General features: G+C 46.9%; 1 protein-coding gene across 7 annotated transcripts in view; it reads right to left on the minus strand.

Moving 5' to 3' along the window:
- CASZ1 (castor zinc finger 1) overlaps positions 1–18423 on the minus strand; it is a 238920-nt gene that overhangs the window by 202884 nt on the left and 17613 nt on the right. For 5 of the 7 annotated variants that reach the window (XM_075437529.1, XM_075437532.1, XM_075437528.1 and 2 more), the window contains exon 1: positions 1576–1626. The exons of 1 other annotated variant lie outside the window; for it this stretch is intronic. The gene's annotated coding sequence lies outside the window, so the exon portion shown is untranslated. Of the gene's footprint in view, positions 1–1196; positions 1244–1575; positions 1627–18423 lie in introns of those variants that run through there. One more of the 7 variants, XM_075437526.1, reaches the window with a different exon arrangement.

Below are 18423 nucleotides of genomic sequence, written 5' to 3' on the forward strand. Positions count from 1 at the left end.
TTATCATCAACAGAATAAATAACTAGTCTAATAAATTAAACAGGAGGCATAAGATCTGGAAACTTGATTACTCAAGTTCAACAATATTCCCCCATAAACTCTTCCAAACCACCTTTAGGGCAGCTAACAAGGTGGCAGCGACACATAAATAAAGGGTAGGTGGGAAGCGGGCAGGACTTGGGGAAATGAGAAGTCCAAAACCTTCGCGAGAAATTATTCCACGCTCAGAGTCAGCAAATCAATACGAGGAAATAAATTCATCCACGAAGTTTTGGGAGAGGCAGCTCCTCTCCCGGGGAGCCGGCTGCGAGGACCCGCTGCGCAGCGCAGCGCGGGCAGGAGGGGGCCCGCAGCTCCTGGAAAAGTTTCACCTTCCCAGCCCCACAGGGCAGGAGGGCTCGGGGCGGTGGCCCAGCCCCCCGGGATGCCGAGCAGCACCCGGCCGCAGCCCACCCCTCCAAGTTCGCCGAAGAAGTTGCCCGCCGCCGGCACCGGGACGAGCGGCCGCGCCAGCCCCGCGCCCGCCCGAGCCTGCTGACAGCTCGCCGGCCGCCCCGGCCCGCCGCCCAGCCCCGCTCCTCCCCCGCGCCCCGCTCCGCCGGCACCGGCGCTCGGGGTCCCGGCCCGGGGCCGCTCGAGCCTCCTCCGCCCGCGGCCCCCCCGGCGGCCCGGCGCTGAGTGACGGCTCCGACACCTGTTCCCCGTCCCCGGGGGCTCCAACCGGGCAGCGGCTCCCCCGGGAGCCCCGGCCCGCGCCCCCCGCCGCGCAGGGGGGAAAGGGGGAAAGGGGGCGAGCAGGGGAAGGAGGCGGAGGGGGGAAAAACTTCCTGGCTCCGGATGGCAAATCAGCTGCGCATTCTGCGAATGCCACCGGGTAAAAATAACCTGCTGCTTCGCCCGGGGGGCCGGGCACCGGCTGCCCCGAGCCCCGCTCCCAGCCGCCGCGGCCCCTGCCCGCCCCGACCCCGCCGGGGGGCTGCGGCCGTCCCGCTGCGGGCGCCCGGCGAAGCACTGCCGGCCCCGGCCCGGCCACTTCGCAGAAAGTTCCCCGGCACGGCTCGCCCCACCGGCGCCCGGCCCTGCCCGCCGAGCGCTCCCGCCGCCGCTCGCCCAACTTTGCTGCCGCCACCCTCCACCCCCTCCCGTCGCCCCGGTGCCTGCGCCGGGACCCCCGGGCGGTGCGGGGCTGCGGTTACCTGCGCCGGGCGCGCAGCGGGAACACGTGTTCCCCCGTCCCCTGCCCGGGCTCCTGCCAAAGTCCGGGAAATTGACGGGCGCCGCCGCGGCCCCGGCTCCGCCGCCGAGCGGGCACCGGCGCTGCCCCGCCGCCGGCCCCCCCGCCGCCGCCGCACCCCCCGCCGCAGCCCGCCTCCCGCGGAGCCGGCCGGCCGGTGCCCGCGCAGGCTGGGCGCTGCCCCGCGGGAGCCAGGCGCGGAGCGCGGCGCGGTGCCCACCTGCCGGGCAGCGCCGCCGGCCGCCCGCCCGCCCGCGCAGCGTCCCGGCCCCGGCGCCGCCGAGCCGGGGCTGCCGGCGGCGGGGCCGCGGCGGGGGCCGGGCGGGAGCGGACGGGCTTACCTGCACTTGGGGCTGCTTTGGGTGACTTTCCAAGTCAAGGGAAATGTGCGTGTGTTTGGGATGGAGGCTGCAGCGCGCATGCGCCATCAAACTTGCCCTGATCCCGGATTTTTCCTCCTCGCGCTCCCCTTTGCTTTGATTATTGAATTTTCCTATTTCTAACAGGAGGGCGGGCGGCGCGCAAAACCCGGCCTGGAGCCCGCCGCCGCCGCCTGCCCCGGCCCGCCCGGGGAGGGGAAGGGGGAGCGGCGGGGAGGGAGCGGGCACGGAGCGGACTCGGTCTCCAGGCGGGCAGGGCAGGCGGGCAAGGGAGGGGCGCCTGCAAAACCCGGACCGGATCGCCCTCCCCTGGCAAGGGGAAAGGCGAGAAAAGTGTCCCCGTTTCCCAGCCCGCGCGGGCAGCTTCCTATCTCCTGCCCTGTCCCCGCACCAGGAGTCTCCTCTCCCCCACCCGTCCTCCTTCCCAGCGAGGCACTGGAAGTTTTATAAAATTTTCTATTTTGCCGACTGGTGACCTCTGCTCACCTTAGCTCCCTAAGACTAAACTCCGTGGAGCTCACGCACAGCTAGGCTGCGTGGATTTCTTTATTCTCCAGCTGGTTTTCCTAGGCATAATGTTCGGTTTCTATTTTACAAACTTCTAAACTTCGGTACTTTTCTTTCGCTTATGTTCTTCGTCTGGATTTCACTCCAGTTTAGAACTAAGCCCTCTCATTGCGTTACGACGGCATCGTTTCTTGGTTTGGTAGTCTGCAGTACTCGCTCTGCTGGCGTTTATGCACAGGACTAACTTTTGCAGGGCTGGATCCTAGAGAAAACATCAGGGAACTGACGCGCAAGGCACGGGCAGCCTCGTGGGCTGGGCTGGTGTGGGGGGACGCCTGCAGAACCAGAGCCAAGAGCTCCCCTACATTTGGACGCACCTGAGCTTCCAGCAGACAGGCATCGCGTTTCCACGTTAAGAAACTGCTTTCTTCAGCTCTACCTTTTCTTTCGCAGCTCTATCTTTCATTTTACCGAGACAGTTCGTATACGTTATAATTACGTGTGCGCTCTCTGTGGCGACGGTTCTGCAAAACCGCCCACACAGACCCTTTCCTTCGTCCCCCAGCTCCTCGACGGGCACCAAGAGCCTCGGCTCACTGGCACCCCTGCACTCGGCGCTGGGCTTGGAGGTGCGCCCGCCGGCCGGCCTGCCTGCCAGCCCCTAGTCTTCGCACGAATTAAATCTGTGGGGCTGCGTGCGGGCGAATGTATCTGCCTCCATCACAGCGCTTGCAGGATTCGGGCCCTAGGCCCAAGCTATGCAAACCTGTAAACTCTGGAATAACTTTACTCATTCGGAGCAGGGAGCTCTGCGTCAGCACACCCACACAGAACCCCTTGCAGGAGCGTCTCACTCTTCCCAAGCGCTTCCCTGCCTGTGTCTGTCTCCACCTGTTGCCTCTTGTCCGATGCTTACACTGTAAGGTCTTTGGGGCAGAAACCATGGTTTTGCTCTGGATTTGTCAGTGCCTTGCACAATGGCTCCGTGATCATGGCTCCTACGTGCTATTGCCACACACATAAATAATAACAATAATTAATAATAATAGACTAATTCCTCTGATTTCGATGTGACTACTCATGTGAGTAAAAGTGACTCACACACATGAGTGTTTGCAGGACCGCTGCCAGCTCTTGAGCTTTTATTGTGAGTCTTCCAATATTTGGTGTTCTCCTTTGATCCCCAGCTTCTGGAATGACATGTTTCTAGCACTTGTGTTTACACAAGGAAGCTTGAAAATGTGGCCTAGTGCTCCCAAAAGCCTCAGAAGACAGAGGACAAGTAAGAAACTTCCAAAGAAATGGATTTTTAATAGCTTTTGAGAAAATCCCGTAATTTGGTGGCTGGGGGAGGTCGGGAGTCTGATGCATGAATTTGGAACAGACAAGTTTAGCAGTGTACATATATTGAGTTAAATATTTCGGTCGCTGTGAAGACTAGACTTGTACCAACCAGGCTGAATTTACGGAGGAGAGATATTTTTCTGTGGAAATACTCAGAGTGTTTAAAGTGTCTGTGTCTTTGCAGAATTTGGGCTTTTGTTTATTTGAATATTGTTTGGCATTTGTCATTCTGTAGTTATTTATTTTTACCTGCTCACAATAAGAAAGCAGGAAAATGGGGATGAAAATGGGATAGTTAAAGTAAATAGGACTGTGTGAGACTGTTACAACAACTGTGGCAAGTATTTACAAATTGCTGAAAATAAAAAGACCAAACTTCTTGAATTTGTATGCTGGAGAGGCACCGCCAGGTTAAAAACTATGAGTTTCTGAAAGTAAATGTCCCACCTTCTGGTACGAAAGTATAAAAGAGCAGGTCCCAAGCTATGAATTCTTGCTTATGAGGCATCCCTGAAGAATGAAGGGTTGGGAGAATCGGACCCTTTAATTAAATCTGCATCGTTACTTTTAATTGCATTTACTTCTTATTATTTTCTCTCGTTCGCTTTTTTGCATTTCTCTCATCTGGGGTGCTGAGTACAGACTGAATGGTCTTCCTTCTGCTTGGAAGTTGGCTAATTTTGGAGTGCTGTGGAGTTGTCCCAGCTAGGAGGAGAACGTGGGGACAGTCAAGTGTTTTGGAGGCAGCCGCGTTTATCACCAAAGACCTCTCATGCCTGTGCTCCCCTGTACGCAGTGTGAGGCTCAGACACCCTACCGACTGTACCTCTCACAACAGCTTCAAGCCTCCTTCCAAACCACACCTTCCCCAAAAGCTCTCTCGGCATGTGTTTTGGAGCCCCACTCCGCATGCTTAACCTGGGTCTTTTGGCCTTTGAGTCCCTGCTTTCTGAAGCTGGCTTCGGCGAAGCCCATTCAGCCCACCCGACGTTTGCCAGACTAGCTCCCAGTAAAGGCCCCAGAGCGCATGGCTCCTCAGTCAGATAGAACATGAGGTAATGACACCTTACACAGCCTGTTCTAGATAGAAAGAAAATAATTTAGCAAATTGCAAATGATGCATACTTAACTATTTATGCAGCATCTTCCTGTCATCAACCCAAAGCAATTTTACTTCCGTGTTGAACAGTGGATGAAAATGTTCTATAGATTTAACCATTGCAGGAGTTCCTTTTAAGTGGTGCAGTAATCTCTCTCCAGCTAATTTAGTGTTGTAATAAGGCACCACCCTCACAAGTCCTTTGTGTTCTTGTATCAATACTGCCCCCAAACCATAAGTACTGGCATCTGCATCTGTTACAAAAGTGGGTCTGGAACACAGAAAGACTAACAAAGGAGCAAGACGGCCATTGGCAGAGCAATCTCAAGAGCCTTTTACCACTTCTGGACATACCGAATTTCATTCAGATTTCCTCTAAAACACACGTTACTTTCTCAACCAACCTATGCTATGGTTTAACAGCACTGGCAAATTCAGTAATAAACCTTCTCTAACAGAAGCAGAGCGAGCTGTACCTGGGCAGTGGGACACTTCAGTACAGATCCAGTTTTCTTCTTGCCAGTGGGGGTTCCTTGCCCACTGCTCTGGATTCGACTTGAAGCAGACTGCCTCTCTCTCGTTGGGATTGGAGACCTTTTAACCAAAGACCTCTAAACAAAATGCCTCTCGGTTTTGCTCTTTTCTTTTTTTATGTATACAACATGGCAGTGGAAAAAATCCAAGAGGAGTCTTGGACATCACTATTATTCCTTTTCCCCATATGTTTTTTTTTTACCAGCATTTACTAAAACCAGTGAGACCTCACACAGTTATGGTTCCTATCTTCACTATTTCCTGCTTGCCTGAACATTTAACAACCAAACAGTTCAGTTGCACAAGATCATTGGCAGCTCAGATTCCACGTGCTCCTCCATCTCCAAACAGGTTTCATCTGTTCCCAGTCTCTCTTTAGCTGCAATGGCATGTAGCTATACCATTAGCTGCTGCCCTTGGGGAGAGGACATCCTGCTCACTGCAAGCTTACTGCCCATAAGACATTGGTTGTATTGAGCTACATATTTCAAATAAATTTCCATGGACTGAAATTGTAGGACACCTTTCATGCTATTTATCATTCAGCAATTAGCAATAATAGCATCCAAACTCATTATTAGGTCATCCTCTATGTCTGCTGTCCACAACTCTTGGTTAGATCCAGAAATTTCTCTCTTAAACCCAACTTCGTGAATGGTTCCCTCTTTTGTTCAGGGTCCCCTTATTCCCACACTGGGGGGGAGGGGTGGCTGCAGCTTGTGTAGGCACGCTGCAATTACCTGTGGGGTGCAAGGACACAGAGAGCGAGTATCTGTCACATTCCTTCCTGCACTGCTGGGCAGTAGTGAGAGATGAGTGTGATGAGGTAGTACAAGCCACACAGAATAGAAGTGAACAGAATATTTAGACTGATGACAGGACAGCTGTTGGTAAAGCGTAGAGGCTACACCTTCACTGTAGCCTAGACATGAGCGTATTTTATTCACACCCAGTACGTACCCCAGAACACACCACCTGGCTAAGCTGCGTAAGTGCAGCCTGAGAAAACTTGATATGCCCTTAAAAAATTACTCACACAAGAAAAATGATGCTAAAACAACACGAGAAGCGCCTGGATTAAAATGACAAAAGCACAGAAATACATGCTGAGGGCTCTAACTCTGTCCTCAGCTCACCCAGCTGTGACCTGGCTACCGCTTTTTTTAGCGAGGAAGACGAAGGACTGCAAAAGGGGCTCCTGTTGCTCTTAAGGCGCATGGCAGTAGAGAATCAGGCCTAGATGCCTTGTTCCCGACCACTCAGACCTGATGGGACACTTTACATAGGCCTACAGGCCACATTAATTCCTCAAAGGGGCACTTCATCTCTGGTAAGTAAGGAGGCTGCGGTCCAGGCTGACCAGTCTACCAGACTGGACTGAAACAGTCCTGTATTTCATGTAGACTACCCAATGGCCATCAGGCGTCACAAGTGAACTTTTCCAAACCTAGCGTAGACCAAGGTGTTATCCAGGACCTCTCATCCTGCTTCACAACTTACTGGAAGAATGAAGAAATCACTCAGACATGCATTAGGAAAATCCTGTGGATTTACTTAGTTTCGTAATGGAAAATGAAAAGTAATTGCAAAGAAGGAGGAGGCACTTTTTCAGTTGCAAGTATAATATTATCTGCTTTCATTTTTTATCATAAAAGTGGTACAAGTAATCAGAGAATGTCATGCGGCCATTGTTTGTCAAGTGCCATTTTCTCACAGGCAACTATTTCTTTGCATATGCACGCTTCAGAAAGAAAAAAAGTGACTGGATCCCCATTGTACCCTGGTCCAAATCCTCAGAGCAGAGTAGGCATTGCTTCACACTGACAGCAGTGGGGCAAGACTTATTTATATTGAAGAGGAGCAGGCCCTGTGTTTTGAAACTTTAACTTTTGTTTAGTAACACATATAATGAATATCAATATGTGAGTATATAATAAAAATATTGAAACTGTGTGGGGTAAATTATAGGTGTACAGACTGATACTGATTTTTGGCTGGTATAAATGAGGGTAGACAAGAATTTACTCAGCTCAGAATCTGTCCTTATCTGTTTTATTTGCCTTAAATCTGTATAAAGGTTCAAGCAAAAGACTTGGCATTTAGCAAGAATATCTGGCGTTTAACCGCAGTTCTGTCCCAAAATTTCCCAGTGACTTGACTATTCTGTGTGTCTGGGTAATATCCACTGCTTTGGGGCTTAGCCCTAAAGGAGCTAATAAAGGCAATAAATAAATGCAGAAGAAAACAATAATAAATAAGCAATAACAATAATAAAACTGGAATTCAAGTGTGAAGCTGTATGTTTGTAATAGCTTGCCTGTGTTAGAAAATAATCAACTAAATAGCTATAAATAATAAAAATTTATATTAACAATTCATTTGTGCTGATACAGACCTTCAAGTTACAGTTCATTATATTAATTTACTAATTAATTAAGCACTACATCACCTAGTACCTACACAGGTTTTATTACACTTTATAGATGGAAAGCTTAAGAGTCTTGCCTAGGGACACAGTGAATCAGTGGCAGAGCCGGACACAGAACCGGAATATCCTCCACAGCTCGAAGTCTGTTTACAGCATAAACCTGCCCTGATTTTCTGACTAATTTAGTTCAACAGATGCAATTCTCACTGTGGAGACTCCAATTTGGGTGCAAGAGGGAGTTATTTTGTTTGAGCTTAAATCAGTTCTTAATTATATCAAGCTAGTTATATAAATGCAGTTTTAAAAATATCCTCGTAGGCATCTACATTTCGGGCCATTGACTTAAAAACACACCTTTAGTTTAAACGCTCCTATTTTCCAGATAGGTCCCAAGTCACAACAGTTCTTCAGGTTTCCCCCCATCCACATTTCACCAGGAAACTTAAATCTACTAAACTGAGATGTGCAATTTTGAATGTCTTTCACCAAACTGTTCAAACATTGGTGAGTGCCCTGATTTTGGTTAAAGACAGAGTTACTGCAAATTAGGTTGGCCTTTTAATAAATGGTTTAAACTTCTTCAAAATCAGGCTTTGCACCCAAGTTTCAGTTGCTTAAGGAGCTGCTGCTAAGCAGCTGAGCTGCTCTGTTTTAAGTGCACAAAGCTGAATAACTACCAGACGATAACCCTTCCACACTCCATCTCTCAGGTATCACGGAATGCTGTTATCAAGGCACATTTATCTATGGACTTCTCTGAAATTTGATCCCTTCCAATATGTGTCCCGGGCTAACACTTTCTCCTGTTTGGTCACCCCACACCCATGTCCTGGGCAAGAGGAGGTCACTTTACCATCTCTGCCTTGCTCAGTGTCTTCTGTGGTCATGCTGGCTCTGGGGCATGAGCACAAGGAGTGGCTTGGCCCTCTCCTTTTTTTCCAGCAGTGTGTGCCAGCCTGATGGGATGGCATGGGAGGCTTCACAGGCTGGCCAAGTGAGATGGAGGCAAACCAAGGGCTGTAGAAGGAATGCATGAGAACTGCATGGGATAATGGGAAACATTATTTATAGCCTGAATGCAGAAAACCTCCCCTTTCTCCCCCCTCACCGACAGACAAACCCATGTCCAGTAATGACAAAGTCATTACCTTTTTATTATTTTTCAATAGGGTTCAGATGTAGCATGTCTGTTCCTTACAGGCTGTCCCGATGGCTCCGGGCTCCCGTCTCTCTGAGAACATTCAGCTAAACGCAATGAGTGGGTGTGGAGTCACCAGCCCTGCTTTAGAAAATTTGGGCCTTACCCTCCCAGCAGCCTGTTATCTCACTTATTAAGGGAGAATTATAATGTTTCCCTTCCTCCCAAGAGGCATTTGGGACTACAATAAAGGCCTTGTGAGAACTGCTGCAAGATCAAAGCAGGGATCCCATTGGAGAAGTTCAGCATAGTGCTGTTCCTGATAAGATATAGTTTTGGGGGGTCTTAATAGAAACTATGGGCTTTTCAATATTTTTTTATAGCATGAATGCTATCCTTGAAAAAAAAATATTTTTTCATGTGGAAATCCTAAAATTATGTGATGCTTAGATATTGAAAAGGTTGAAATTCTTTTGGATTTGGTGGCTTTTCAAGCTTTCCATCCCAAAGTCTTACGTCCCATGAGAAGTCCCTATTCTGACATGCTTTTGCTCACTGATTATTTCACCATGGATCATTCTCCAAAAAGCTTCTTCCTCCTTCACCTGCTGCCCCTCTGTAACTCCAGCCCTTCTTTTTTCTTGCATTCAATGCCCTATCTGTGCTTTGTCTTTGTCTCCTGCTTTTTAAATGTCCTTCCCCCACTTTGTATCTCCAGCAAGACCCTTGTGTGCGGGTGTGATAACCCACGTAGCACCCATGTCTCTGGGATTTATTTTGAGATCTGCTGCTTGTTTATTTATTTCCCTTTTAGCACACCCAGCGAGGCCTGTGTGGCAGGAGATGTGAAGGGAGGTGATTATGGGAGACTATTTCCCCTCGCCGCTCATTCATGACAAACAAAGAGCAATGATTGATGATTAAAAATGCATTCTCTGGGCTTGTTTTCTTTTGTTTTACCATTATGGAGATATTATAAATACTGAATACTAATCAATCCAGACCTGGCGGGACCTCATAGACCTTCTGCAATCCCAGGGCTTTGCTGTTCCTTACAACCTCTGCAGCTTTCCCTTCCCTCCTTTGTTTCTAAACTAAACACCTAGAGTCCTCCATCCCAACCAAAAAGGATTAGGTTGACTTTGGATGAATTCACAATGTCTTTCGGACCAGCTGCGCTCTCACCTCTCCCAAACAGCCATACTCTCCGCTACAGGGACAGTCTCTGTGTTCTGGCACCCTGGCATTCCCCTGCCCTTTTTTGCCCTGCAGTGGGGTGAAAACAGAAATTCACTCCTCAGATCAAAAGAAAATTCCTCTTATTTAGGAAGCCCAAAGTGCCACAAATTTGCTTTCAAAGTGGATGCTTTGTGGAGAGGAGAAGAGATGAGGAAGTCTCGCCTAAAAAACTCTCATTATTGCTAGCAGTAAGGCTGGAGTTCTCCCTGGGCATCTCTGTGCAAAAGCCAGAGTGCCACATCTGATTCCGCAACATTACACAATGTCCAGATAAACAGCAAACTCGGTGGCGCTTGCATTCTTTTATCTTTATTCAGTCAAATTAACTGCTTTCTCTTTCTGTTCCCGGGCACATCCCCCCCCCTTGCCTCATTCTACCTCACTCATGTAAAATACAGACACATTGCACTGGCCACTGCAAAAATTGACCAAAATCATCTATGCTAACTGAATGAGAAGATTCCGCTTCACTTTGGCCAAAACTACTACTTTTCTCTAATCAGCTATTTCCTGTGAGATTTTTCCAGTGTTCTGCTCCCTGCTGAAGTCAACATTAAATCTCCCACACAGCAAAGCTCTGACTGACTCCAGTGGAGCACAGTTAGGTTGAAGCTAAGCTGTTGCAAAATTCCCCCCCAGAGAGCAGACGGAGGTCCTTCTTCCGCTTTTTACTGCTCATGGGCAGACCCGAGGCGCTGACAGAGACCCCACGAAGCCAGCAGAGTGTAACAGCAGCGCAACGGGATGCCTGTTGAGCTCAGATTACTGAAAATAAACTACAGTGGGCACTGACATACATTTTTCTTAATATGCTTAGAACCAGACCAGGAATAGCTGAGCTCAGCTGGAGCGTATCAGGAAGGAGAAGGAAGAGAATCTAAGCTGGGCTAGCAAGAAATTTTAGTCTGAACCATATGGCAAGAAACTGCAGTATGTTCTTATCTTGAAGCCCGAGGATTTATTTTATGCACATAATTCCCTGATCATCTTGATGTAGCATCTCCTAGGATGGTGTTACACTATCTAACCACCACTGCTGGAAGCTGACAATCTCTCTATCATCTTAACTTTCTTAAATAATTTTAAGTATATATCTGTGTTTATAAAATATCAAGGGCCTGATCCCATTGAAGTCTCAGCAAGGAGACTAATCAGTTTCAGTAGGCACTTGGATCAAGCCCACAGATGTTCACTGCTCTTCTCTTTTTAAATGTTGTATCTCTGCATTACATCTTTGCATGCTACTCTTCCCTAGCACGCACAGGATCTTCCTCTCCCTTTGAAATCTGTGACATTTTTCTGTGAGAACAGCATTTCTCATTAATCTGTGTTTCAGAAATGGAAGCCACCACTCGCAAGTAATGAGGAAGCCTAAAATACTGATTCTTAGTCAAAACACTTTTTCCCTCTGTCTCTCCAAATTTACCTTTTCTCTGCTTCCCAGAGCAGTGTGAAACCAACTTGTAGTGAAAGGGGCTTTGCATCAGGTAATGATAATTAGTATGCTTCACATTTTTTAGTTTAGCCTTGAGTCTGCAAGCAACCTTCAGCTGTAATGTAATTACCACCAGTTCACCAACAAATTCTGTTTTGTAGACTTGTTTCTCCAGATTTAGCATGCAGACTGACTCAAGCCACTCTTTGGTGAGCCTCTGCCATGGAATTATATCTTTACACAGTGGTCTGTTCAAAGGAAAAATTGTTATTGCCGTATTTTCAAACATATACACTTTCACCCAAAGATCCTAACTCTTCTGGCAGTTTATTTCAATGATACCACTTAGCATAAGCTTGGCAGAGAAAGAAATGCGTGTATATGCATGTCTATATGTATATGTATGCACATGTATTACACCCACCCACACAAGTTACTAATCCATTGGCTGATGTATTTATGGCTATTTTCCTTATAAACCACTGCCCTCTAAGACGCTTACAGCCTTCTTCTGCAACCATGGGAGATACTTGCTTGCCTCAACAGTAAAAGTCTGCACTTCAGAAAGCAAAATATGCAGTTTGTAACCTGGTTGAGGATGGTGACCTTCGTGCACACAAAGAATCAGTCTAACAGCCCAGTCCAGACCAGAAGCACCTTTTGGAAACGTTGTCTTTAAGTTTTGCTTTCCTTGCTGCCTGCTTAATGCACTGCCCAGCTCATCTCCCTGCAGTTACAGTGACCCCCAGAGGCCAGGCCCAAGGAACAAGAGAATACACCCCTCCCTCTGGTTTCAGCTGATGGCTGCTCATTTCTCACTTCTCCAGAAGGATTTTCTCATATTCTTAACTCTCTTAAAACCAGACCATATTTGCTTTTAGGTGGCATGGTAAAGCCGAAAAGCGTCAGTCAGAAGCTAGATTAGAGAAAGAGTCCAGAATGTTTTCTCCAGAAAAATGAACCTAGAATCTAAAATTGAAGAGGTGGGAAGTACTGCTAAGTCCCACCTGGATTCACTTGCTAAAAGCAGGGTAGGACTGCTTTCTGCTGTGTGCTTACCCGAGTAGAGAACAGAAGCTGGGGCAATTCTTTAGCCCGTGGTATGAAAGAGGTCAGACAGAAAATCACACTGGTCCTAGGAATATATGAATCAGATTACAAGGTATGACGACACTGTGTGGTACAATGCTGGTTGAAGATACCCAAGCTACTGCTGAATAAGTACAGTAAGCAGTTGAAAATTATACCAGACAGATCACTGTACTAATAGAGCTGTACTCTTCTGATATCAAGCTAGCTCAGGTATCTCTAAAAGGCATTGCGCTGTGCCATGAACATATATACTAAATACTGCAGCTGGTACTTCTGCTGTTTTGCCACTCTGTACCTCAGCATCCTCACCTGTAAAATGGGGGGAAAGACCACTACCACATTCAGAAGGAGCTATGAGACTTATCTGATGTCTTTTAAGAGCCCTGAAACCTCAGAGAAGGGCAATTTATTGTTCTTATTTTCCTCTGATCACACTATTCCCACAGGGATTGTTTATTTCTCAGCTCTGGGTTTCAATTTATTTATTTCTCATTGTGTTCTGGGTTTCCATACACAGCAATTTCCACTAGCAAAGACTGAAGGGACTATTTTCCCTTTCCAGCTTCAACTCAACAAACGTGCAGGCTGATAAATCCTCTTGTGAAAATCCTACAGGGTGAAACAGGCTACAGATCAAAGGGAAGGAACATTTGTCCTCTAGTATGATACCAATACCAACAGAGCGTCCTCACCTTCAGAAAATGATCCTTCATAAAAACTCCTGTCCCACCCTCCCACTCTCAGTTCCAAGACCCAGACTTCTGACTTTGCCACACATTTCTGCCACCCAGATCTTCCAGTGGAACCCAGCTCTATTGGCACTAAAGGGTCAATTTCCCTGTGAAAGATACCTCTGAAAACAGCAGGAAATGAACTAGCGAAGAGAACAGTACTGGATCCCAGGCTCTGCTTGGCATTTGGAGCTACAGGTCATTTGTGAGCTTGGGGAGAAAACCCAACCAGCTCTGTGTAACCAGTCCTAGCTCCACCTGGGAATGCCATTCGGAGAGCAGCCACCTCAGCGCACTCTCAGTCTGTGGGGTACTCATATCTGTGCAGACTTCCCTTGTCTCTGCTTTGGTCTGGTTCCAGGTAGCTATCCTTCCTGTTCCAACAGCACAAACACGCTGTACCTGAGACACCTATGGAAATCCAAAGGTCACTGCACTGCTGAGTGTGAGTGTTTGCCAGAGCTTGTTCACAAGCAGAAGAAGGGCCGCTCAGCACACCCTAGGACCTGCTTCGGTATGGTTTCCATGCGATGGGTTCAGTCCTGGGAGAAGGCGAAAGAACAGTCCTAGGTAACCCCAACTCAGTCTTGCTACTTCCACATGCTGGAGCAGTTATTATATAGACCTCACGAATGGTCTCAAGCCCAGTCCCAAAGTCCTTGCTCTAATTCAGGTATCAAGGAAGGTGCTGAAGTTGAATTTGTAAAAAACCTGGACAAAGGAATAAGGGTTATAGCCCTTGGATGTAAAATGGCTGGGCCATTTTTACAGCCTAAGTCATCCAGGACATTTAAGGCAGGAAGTGTCTGGCATCTTTATATTTCACTTGACTCTAATACACATGGCAGCCACAGACTAGAAAAGTAGCTGAGCACTTGCTTAACCAGAAGTACTGGAAACGTCCCAAGTGGTATCAAAGAGTTCTGAGCAACTATTGAACCAGCTACTTTCCAGGGTGTATCTCACATTCTTAAGTCCTGGATCATGATTCACAAACACAGCTATTCCCTTCAGTGGATTTAGGGGAAAACTATGAGTTTTGGTTTTGCTTACCTATCCTCTGTTATTAAACTGTTTGTCACTGGGACCATTATGAAGTAATCTGAATGTCGACAATCAGTTCATGTACTTGAAAAAGCAGATATTATAGTTATGTAATGAAAATTTGTAGGAAAAATTTGGGGATTGCCTGTACACTAAAGGTATGTGCAAATTATCTCAAGTGGCTGAATTATTATACCTGAAAGTTTCCCTTTCCCCAGCTGAGACACAGTACTTGACCATACTCTTGACCAGTTCCAATGGAAAAGCAAAATATATTTGTCTGAACCAACATAAATGCCAACACGGTTTGACCAGGCAAATTCTACTCTGGACGGCATGGATAGTTACTGTAGCAACTTTACTGGTAACCTATTAAGCAGAGATTTGACTTGAATCATACCCTAATACCAATAAATTTGGCTTGGTGCTACTGGGGACACACTGCCTTTCCAAGGATTGAAACAGTTTATCAGTTTCAATGGCTTACAATGATAAACCAGGTTATATAATGGTGCATATCAAACTGTCCCCAGCAGGCTTGCACCCGTTCACACAGCCAGGTTTTAAAATCCCATCTTTAGTTGAAGAGCTCTGAATTTTAAACCTCAGTCTCTCTAAGACTTAAACTACATTTAGTCCATGAATGTACAAACCAGAGCAAACTGGGGTAACTTCTTACAGGTGAATGGAAATCTAGTGCAAACTAAAGTAGCCTTTGTCTCTTGTTATTAAACTCTGTCATAATCAATACTTAGGGCAAGCATCTCAAAACCAACTGTGTAATTTCAGGGGCTCAGTGGGAACAACAATCGGAAATCCCTGTAGGCACTTTTATAAAAACACCCCCTATGAGCATAGCTAAAATGGAGAAAACAATTCAGGTGAAAAATTAAAAGGAAAACTCTAGAAAGCTTAGGTGAGACGCAGCTGCTAATCAGTCCAAAAGGGTGGGGAAGATAATTTATTGCTACGAAGTGGACTTATGTTCCCTTACCTGTGAATGTTATCATCTTTGATAAGCCATATACATGCATATTTTATATTTCTGTGTTAAAAAGCAAAGTACAATCTTATAATAAAAAAACCACCCCGTAACTGCAAGGCCAGGTTGCCCACGGAGGCAGGTGTGTGTGTTAATGAAACACTCCTTCCTCCCTGCCCCAAAGAGCCTGTCTTTATAGCCTGGTCACGAGCTGAAGTTACTGTAAACATGGCCTTCTAAAGTCACCAAAAAGTTCAGCACCCCTTGCAGGAAGGATCAGTTTACACCATCTAATTTTTCTGTCTGACTAATACATTAAGTCAGATATCGTTTCCTGCTCACAGACCGTTTATCCATTCAATCAAGCTTTCTCCCTGTCCTCTTCTGGATTACTTCTTGAATCTTTCTGCCCCGTTTCTGTTCCCTGTTTTTCCACTATGCTCATTATTTTTCCCACAAGCCGTTTCCCCTGAGCTTTCTCGAATATGAAGCTGAACACCTTTATGGGTATCTGCAATTCCCTCTGGCCCAAATCCTGAGAGAGCCATTCAGTTTATATTCCAGAAAATTTCTGTTGTAGCACTGGGAATACTGAGCTTCCAGCTCATCTCAGGATCTGACCTGCGGAAAAAGCTCTGTTATCCCATCTGCAGGGAGGACAGTAAATCAGTGGGCAGGCTCCAGAGCCGGGGATAAGCTCACTGCCCATCGGTGACAAGCACACAAAATCTCCACTACAACAGTGAGGAATGGGAGTGCTCTCTGCAGTTGTCAACCCCTGGGCAAAGAAGCACAAAATACTTTTTCCTGCTACACTCCTGTGCTTATGTACTACAGAACAATTCCTGGGCACAGAATGGCTGTTGCTGCTACCAGACAGAGAGATATTAGCCAAAGCACTTAGGATTAAAGGAAGGCAAGGAAGAAGAGGCTAGTTTTGAAAAAGCAAAGGTTGCCACTATGGAGAGAGAAAAGTAACATCAAGTGCCTGCAGCGTTGTATTAGTCTGCTGGGAAGACTGCTGGGAAGCAGGTGAGTTGTCCTTCTCTGGGGAGTGATCATCACTCTGTACATGCTGCCCACACATCCCTACTGCCCACAGGGGGCAACAGTGCCTGAAATATGGGCAAAATTTAATCAACCCCAGCCCCCAACAAGGGGTGGCTCTGATCCAGACACCTGTCCATTCACCAAGTCTGAATTTGGATTATTCCTAATGGGCCAACTTGGGGAGGCTTACTCCAGGAAATCTACCACTGATTTCAGATGGATTTGACAGCCTCCCCGGCCCAGACCCGAACAGCTTTCAGTGGACTGTGGTGGGTGTCTGCTTCTCTCTCACTGTGTCACGGGGCTTGAAGGAGAGGGTGTCCTGTTAGCTCATACGCTGTGAGACTGCAGCCCCTTGGATGATCCTGGCTGGAATTTCACTAGTCCTAGTAAAGCTCCCTGCAGACAGAAAGGGGAAATAGCTCTGCACTCTGTTCCCCTCCTGCACCCAAACATGGTATCTGTGTCCAGGGAACAATGACTTAAAAAGGACTTCAAAAACAGGCATTATTTGTCATCTGGAAGAGCTATAAAAAGAAACACTTCTCAAGTAGTGAGTGTGAATACCATTACTTTACAGATTCAAGGGAAAAAAAGCAGATAACCTTGGGGAGACCCGACCTTCAAACAGGTTCAAATAACTTTACCATGCTTTCCCTTCCTCTCTCCCACACAAGCACAAAATTACATACATGCACATGTTCCCACACGTATATACTCCCACATAAACACAAGTTTGTAGACATGCATACGCCATCTCTCACACACACACAAAAAGCCTCTTGCACATGTTCTCATGCACTTGCCCACATTCACATGTTTCCACATGTTTTTATGCACTTGCAATACCACCCTCATACGCGTGCACACACACACGCACACAAAGCATAATACGCAAACGCAGTATGATAACTGCAGGAGAAAGATCAGACCTCTCAATGCTGAGTGTGTTGGAATTTATTTGGGAAAGAAATTCCAGTGTTTGTTCTATACCCAGAGTGTTTGGATCATCAGAATATAACCTTGTAAATTTACATAGTTAAAAATCAGACTACCTAAAAAATAAAAGCCCTTACTTTTGCAGTTTCCTGTCCCTTCAAATCCAGCTTTCTAGGCAGGCTGGATCAGCAACAGATTCTGACAGTACTTTCAGAGAGAGGTGCACGCCTGTCTGAGGAGATTCGCTAACTGTGCAGAGATTCACATCCAGAGCAGAACTTTGCAGGATGTTGCTACTGCAGTCAAGCCCTTGAGCCTACCGTGGTGCAGATCTGCGTGGCTGGTCTCTCATCCTCTCCTGATTTAGTGACTCGCCATCTTTATGCACTTCATATGTGCTGGGGGTACACCTACAATCCTCCATCAGCTACACCACACATCTAGCTTGTGATCTTGCAAAGTACCAGAACCATGGAGGAGATTCAGAACAACTCAGTTAAATTCTCAAAGCTGGAGAGTATGGCTACCCACTGTCCTCTTTTTGCCAGAATCAACTGAGAAAAACATTCTTCCCTACGATTTTCAACATCAGCTGAATATTCTGCTGAGGTGGGACCTGCTTAAGTCCTTGGCAATACTAACAACAATGCTGCCTGCTCCCCTACTTCCTTCTACATGAATACCTCAAAGTTCAATGCACATACTCAGTGGCCTTATTCTCCGGTGTATTTGGCACCTTGACTATACAGCCATTTCGACTTGAGGTACAGGTGTTCAGTAGTTCAGAAAACCAGACCCTACCAGCTCACCTCACAGCACAAAGACAGACCGTGGTAAGTTTCCTACCCTGGCCTGTTATCTCAGATAAAGAATTGTACTGTGGCACACGGACATGGCCTACGTTTTGAAAATAAAATCTTTTATAAAGCACGGTATTATTTCACAAGTATGTTAACCGAGAAAAAGAACGGGAAATGTTTTACCTCACACCACGCAGTAAAGCAGTGGCACAGCAGGGCGAGGAACTCAGAAATCCTGTTTCCTAGATCCTGCTATAATCATTAGATAATATACAGTGTCCCTCCTTGCTAGGCAAAACAATGATTTCATACTTTCCATAGAGGGTGAGCTTGGTGAAAGGTAGGGCTATAGCTCGCTTTGCATTTGCTTCTACTGCAAAACCAGGTATGCTGCTGCATATCTCATTTGGAACTCACTCAGTTTAATTTCAAAAGACTGGATAACAC

Source organism: Opisthocomus hoazin, chromosome 16 (assembly GCF_030867145.1).
Source record: "Opisthocomus hoazin isolate bOpiHoa1 chromosome 16, bOpiHoa1.hap1, whole genome shotgun sequence".
NCBI lineage: Eukaryota > Metazoa > Chordata > Aves > Opisthocomiformes > Opisthocomidae > Opisthocomus > Opisthocomus hoazin.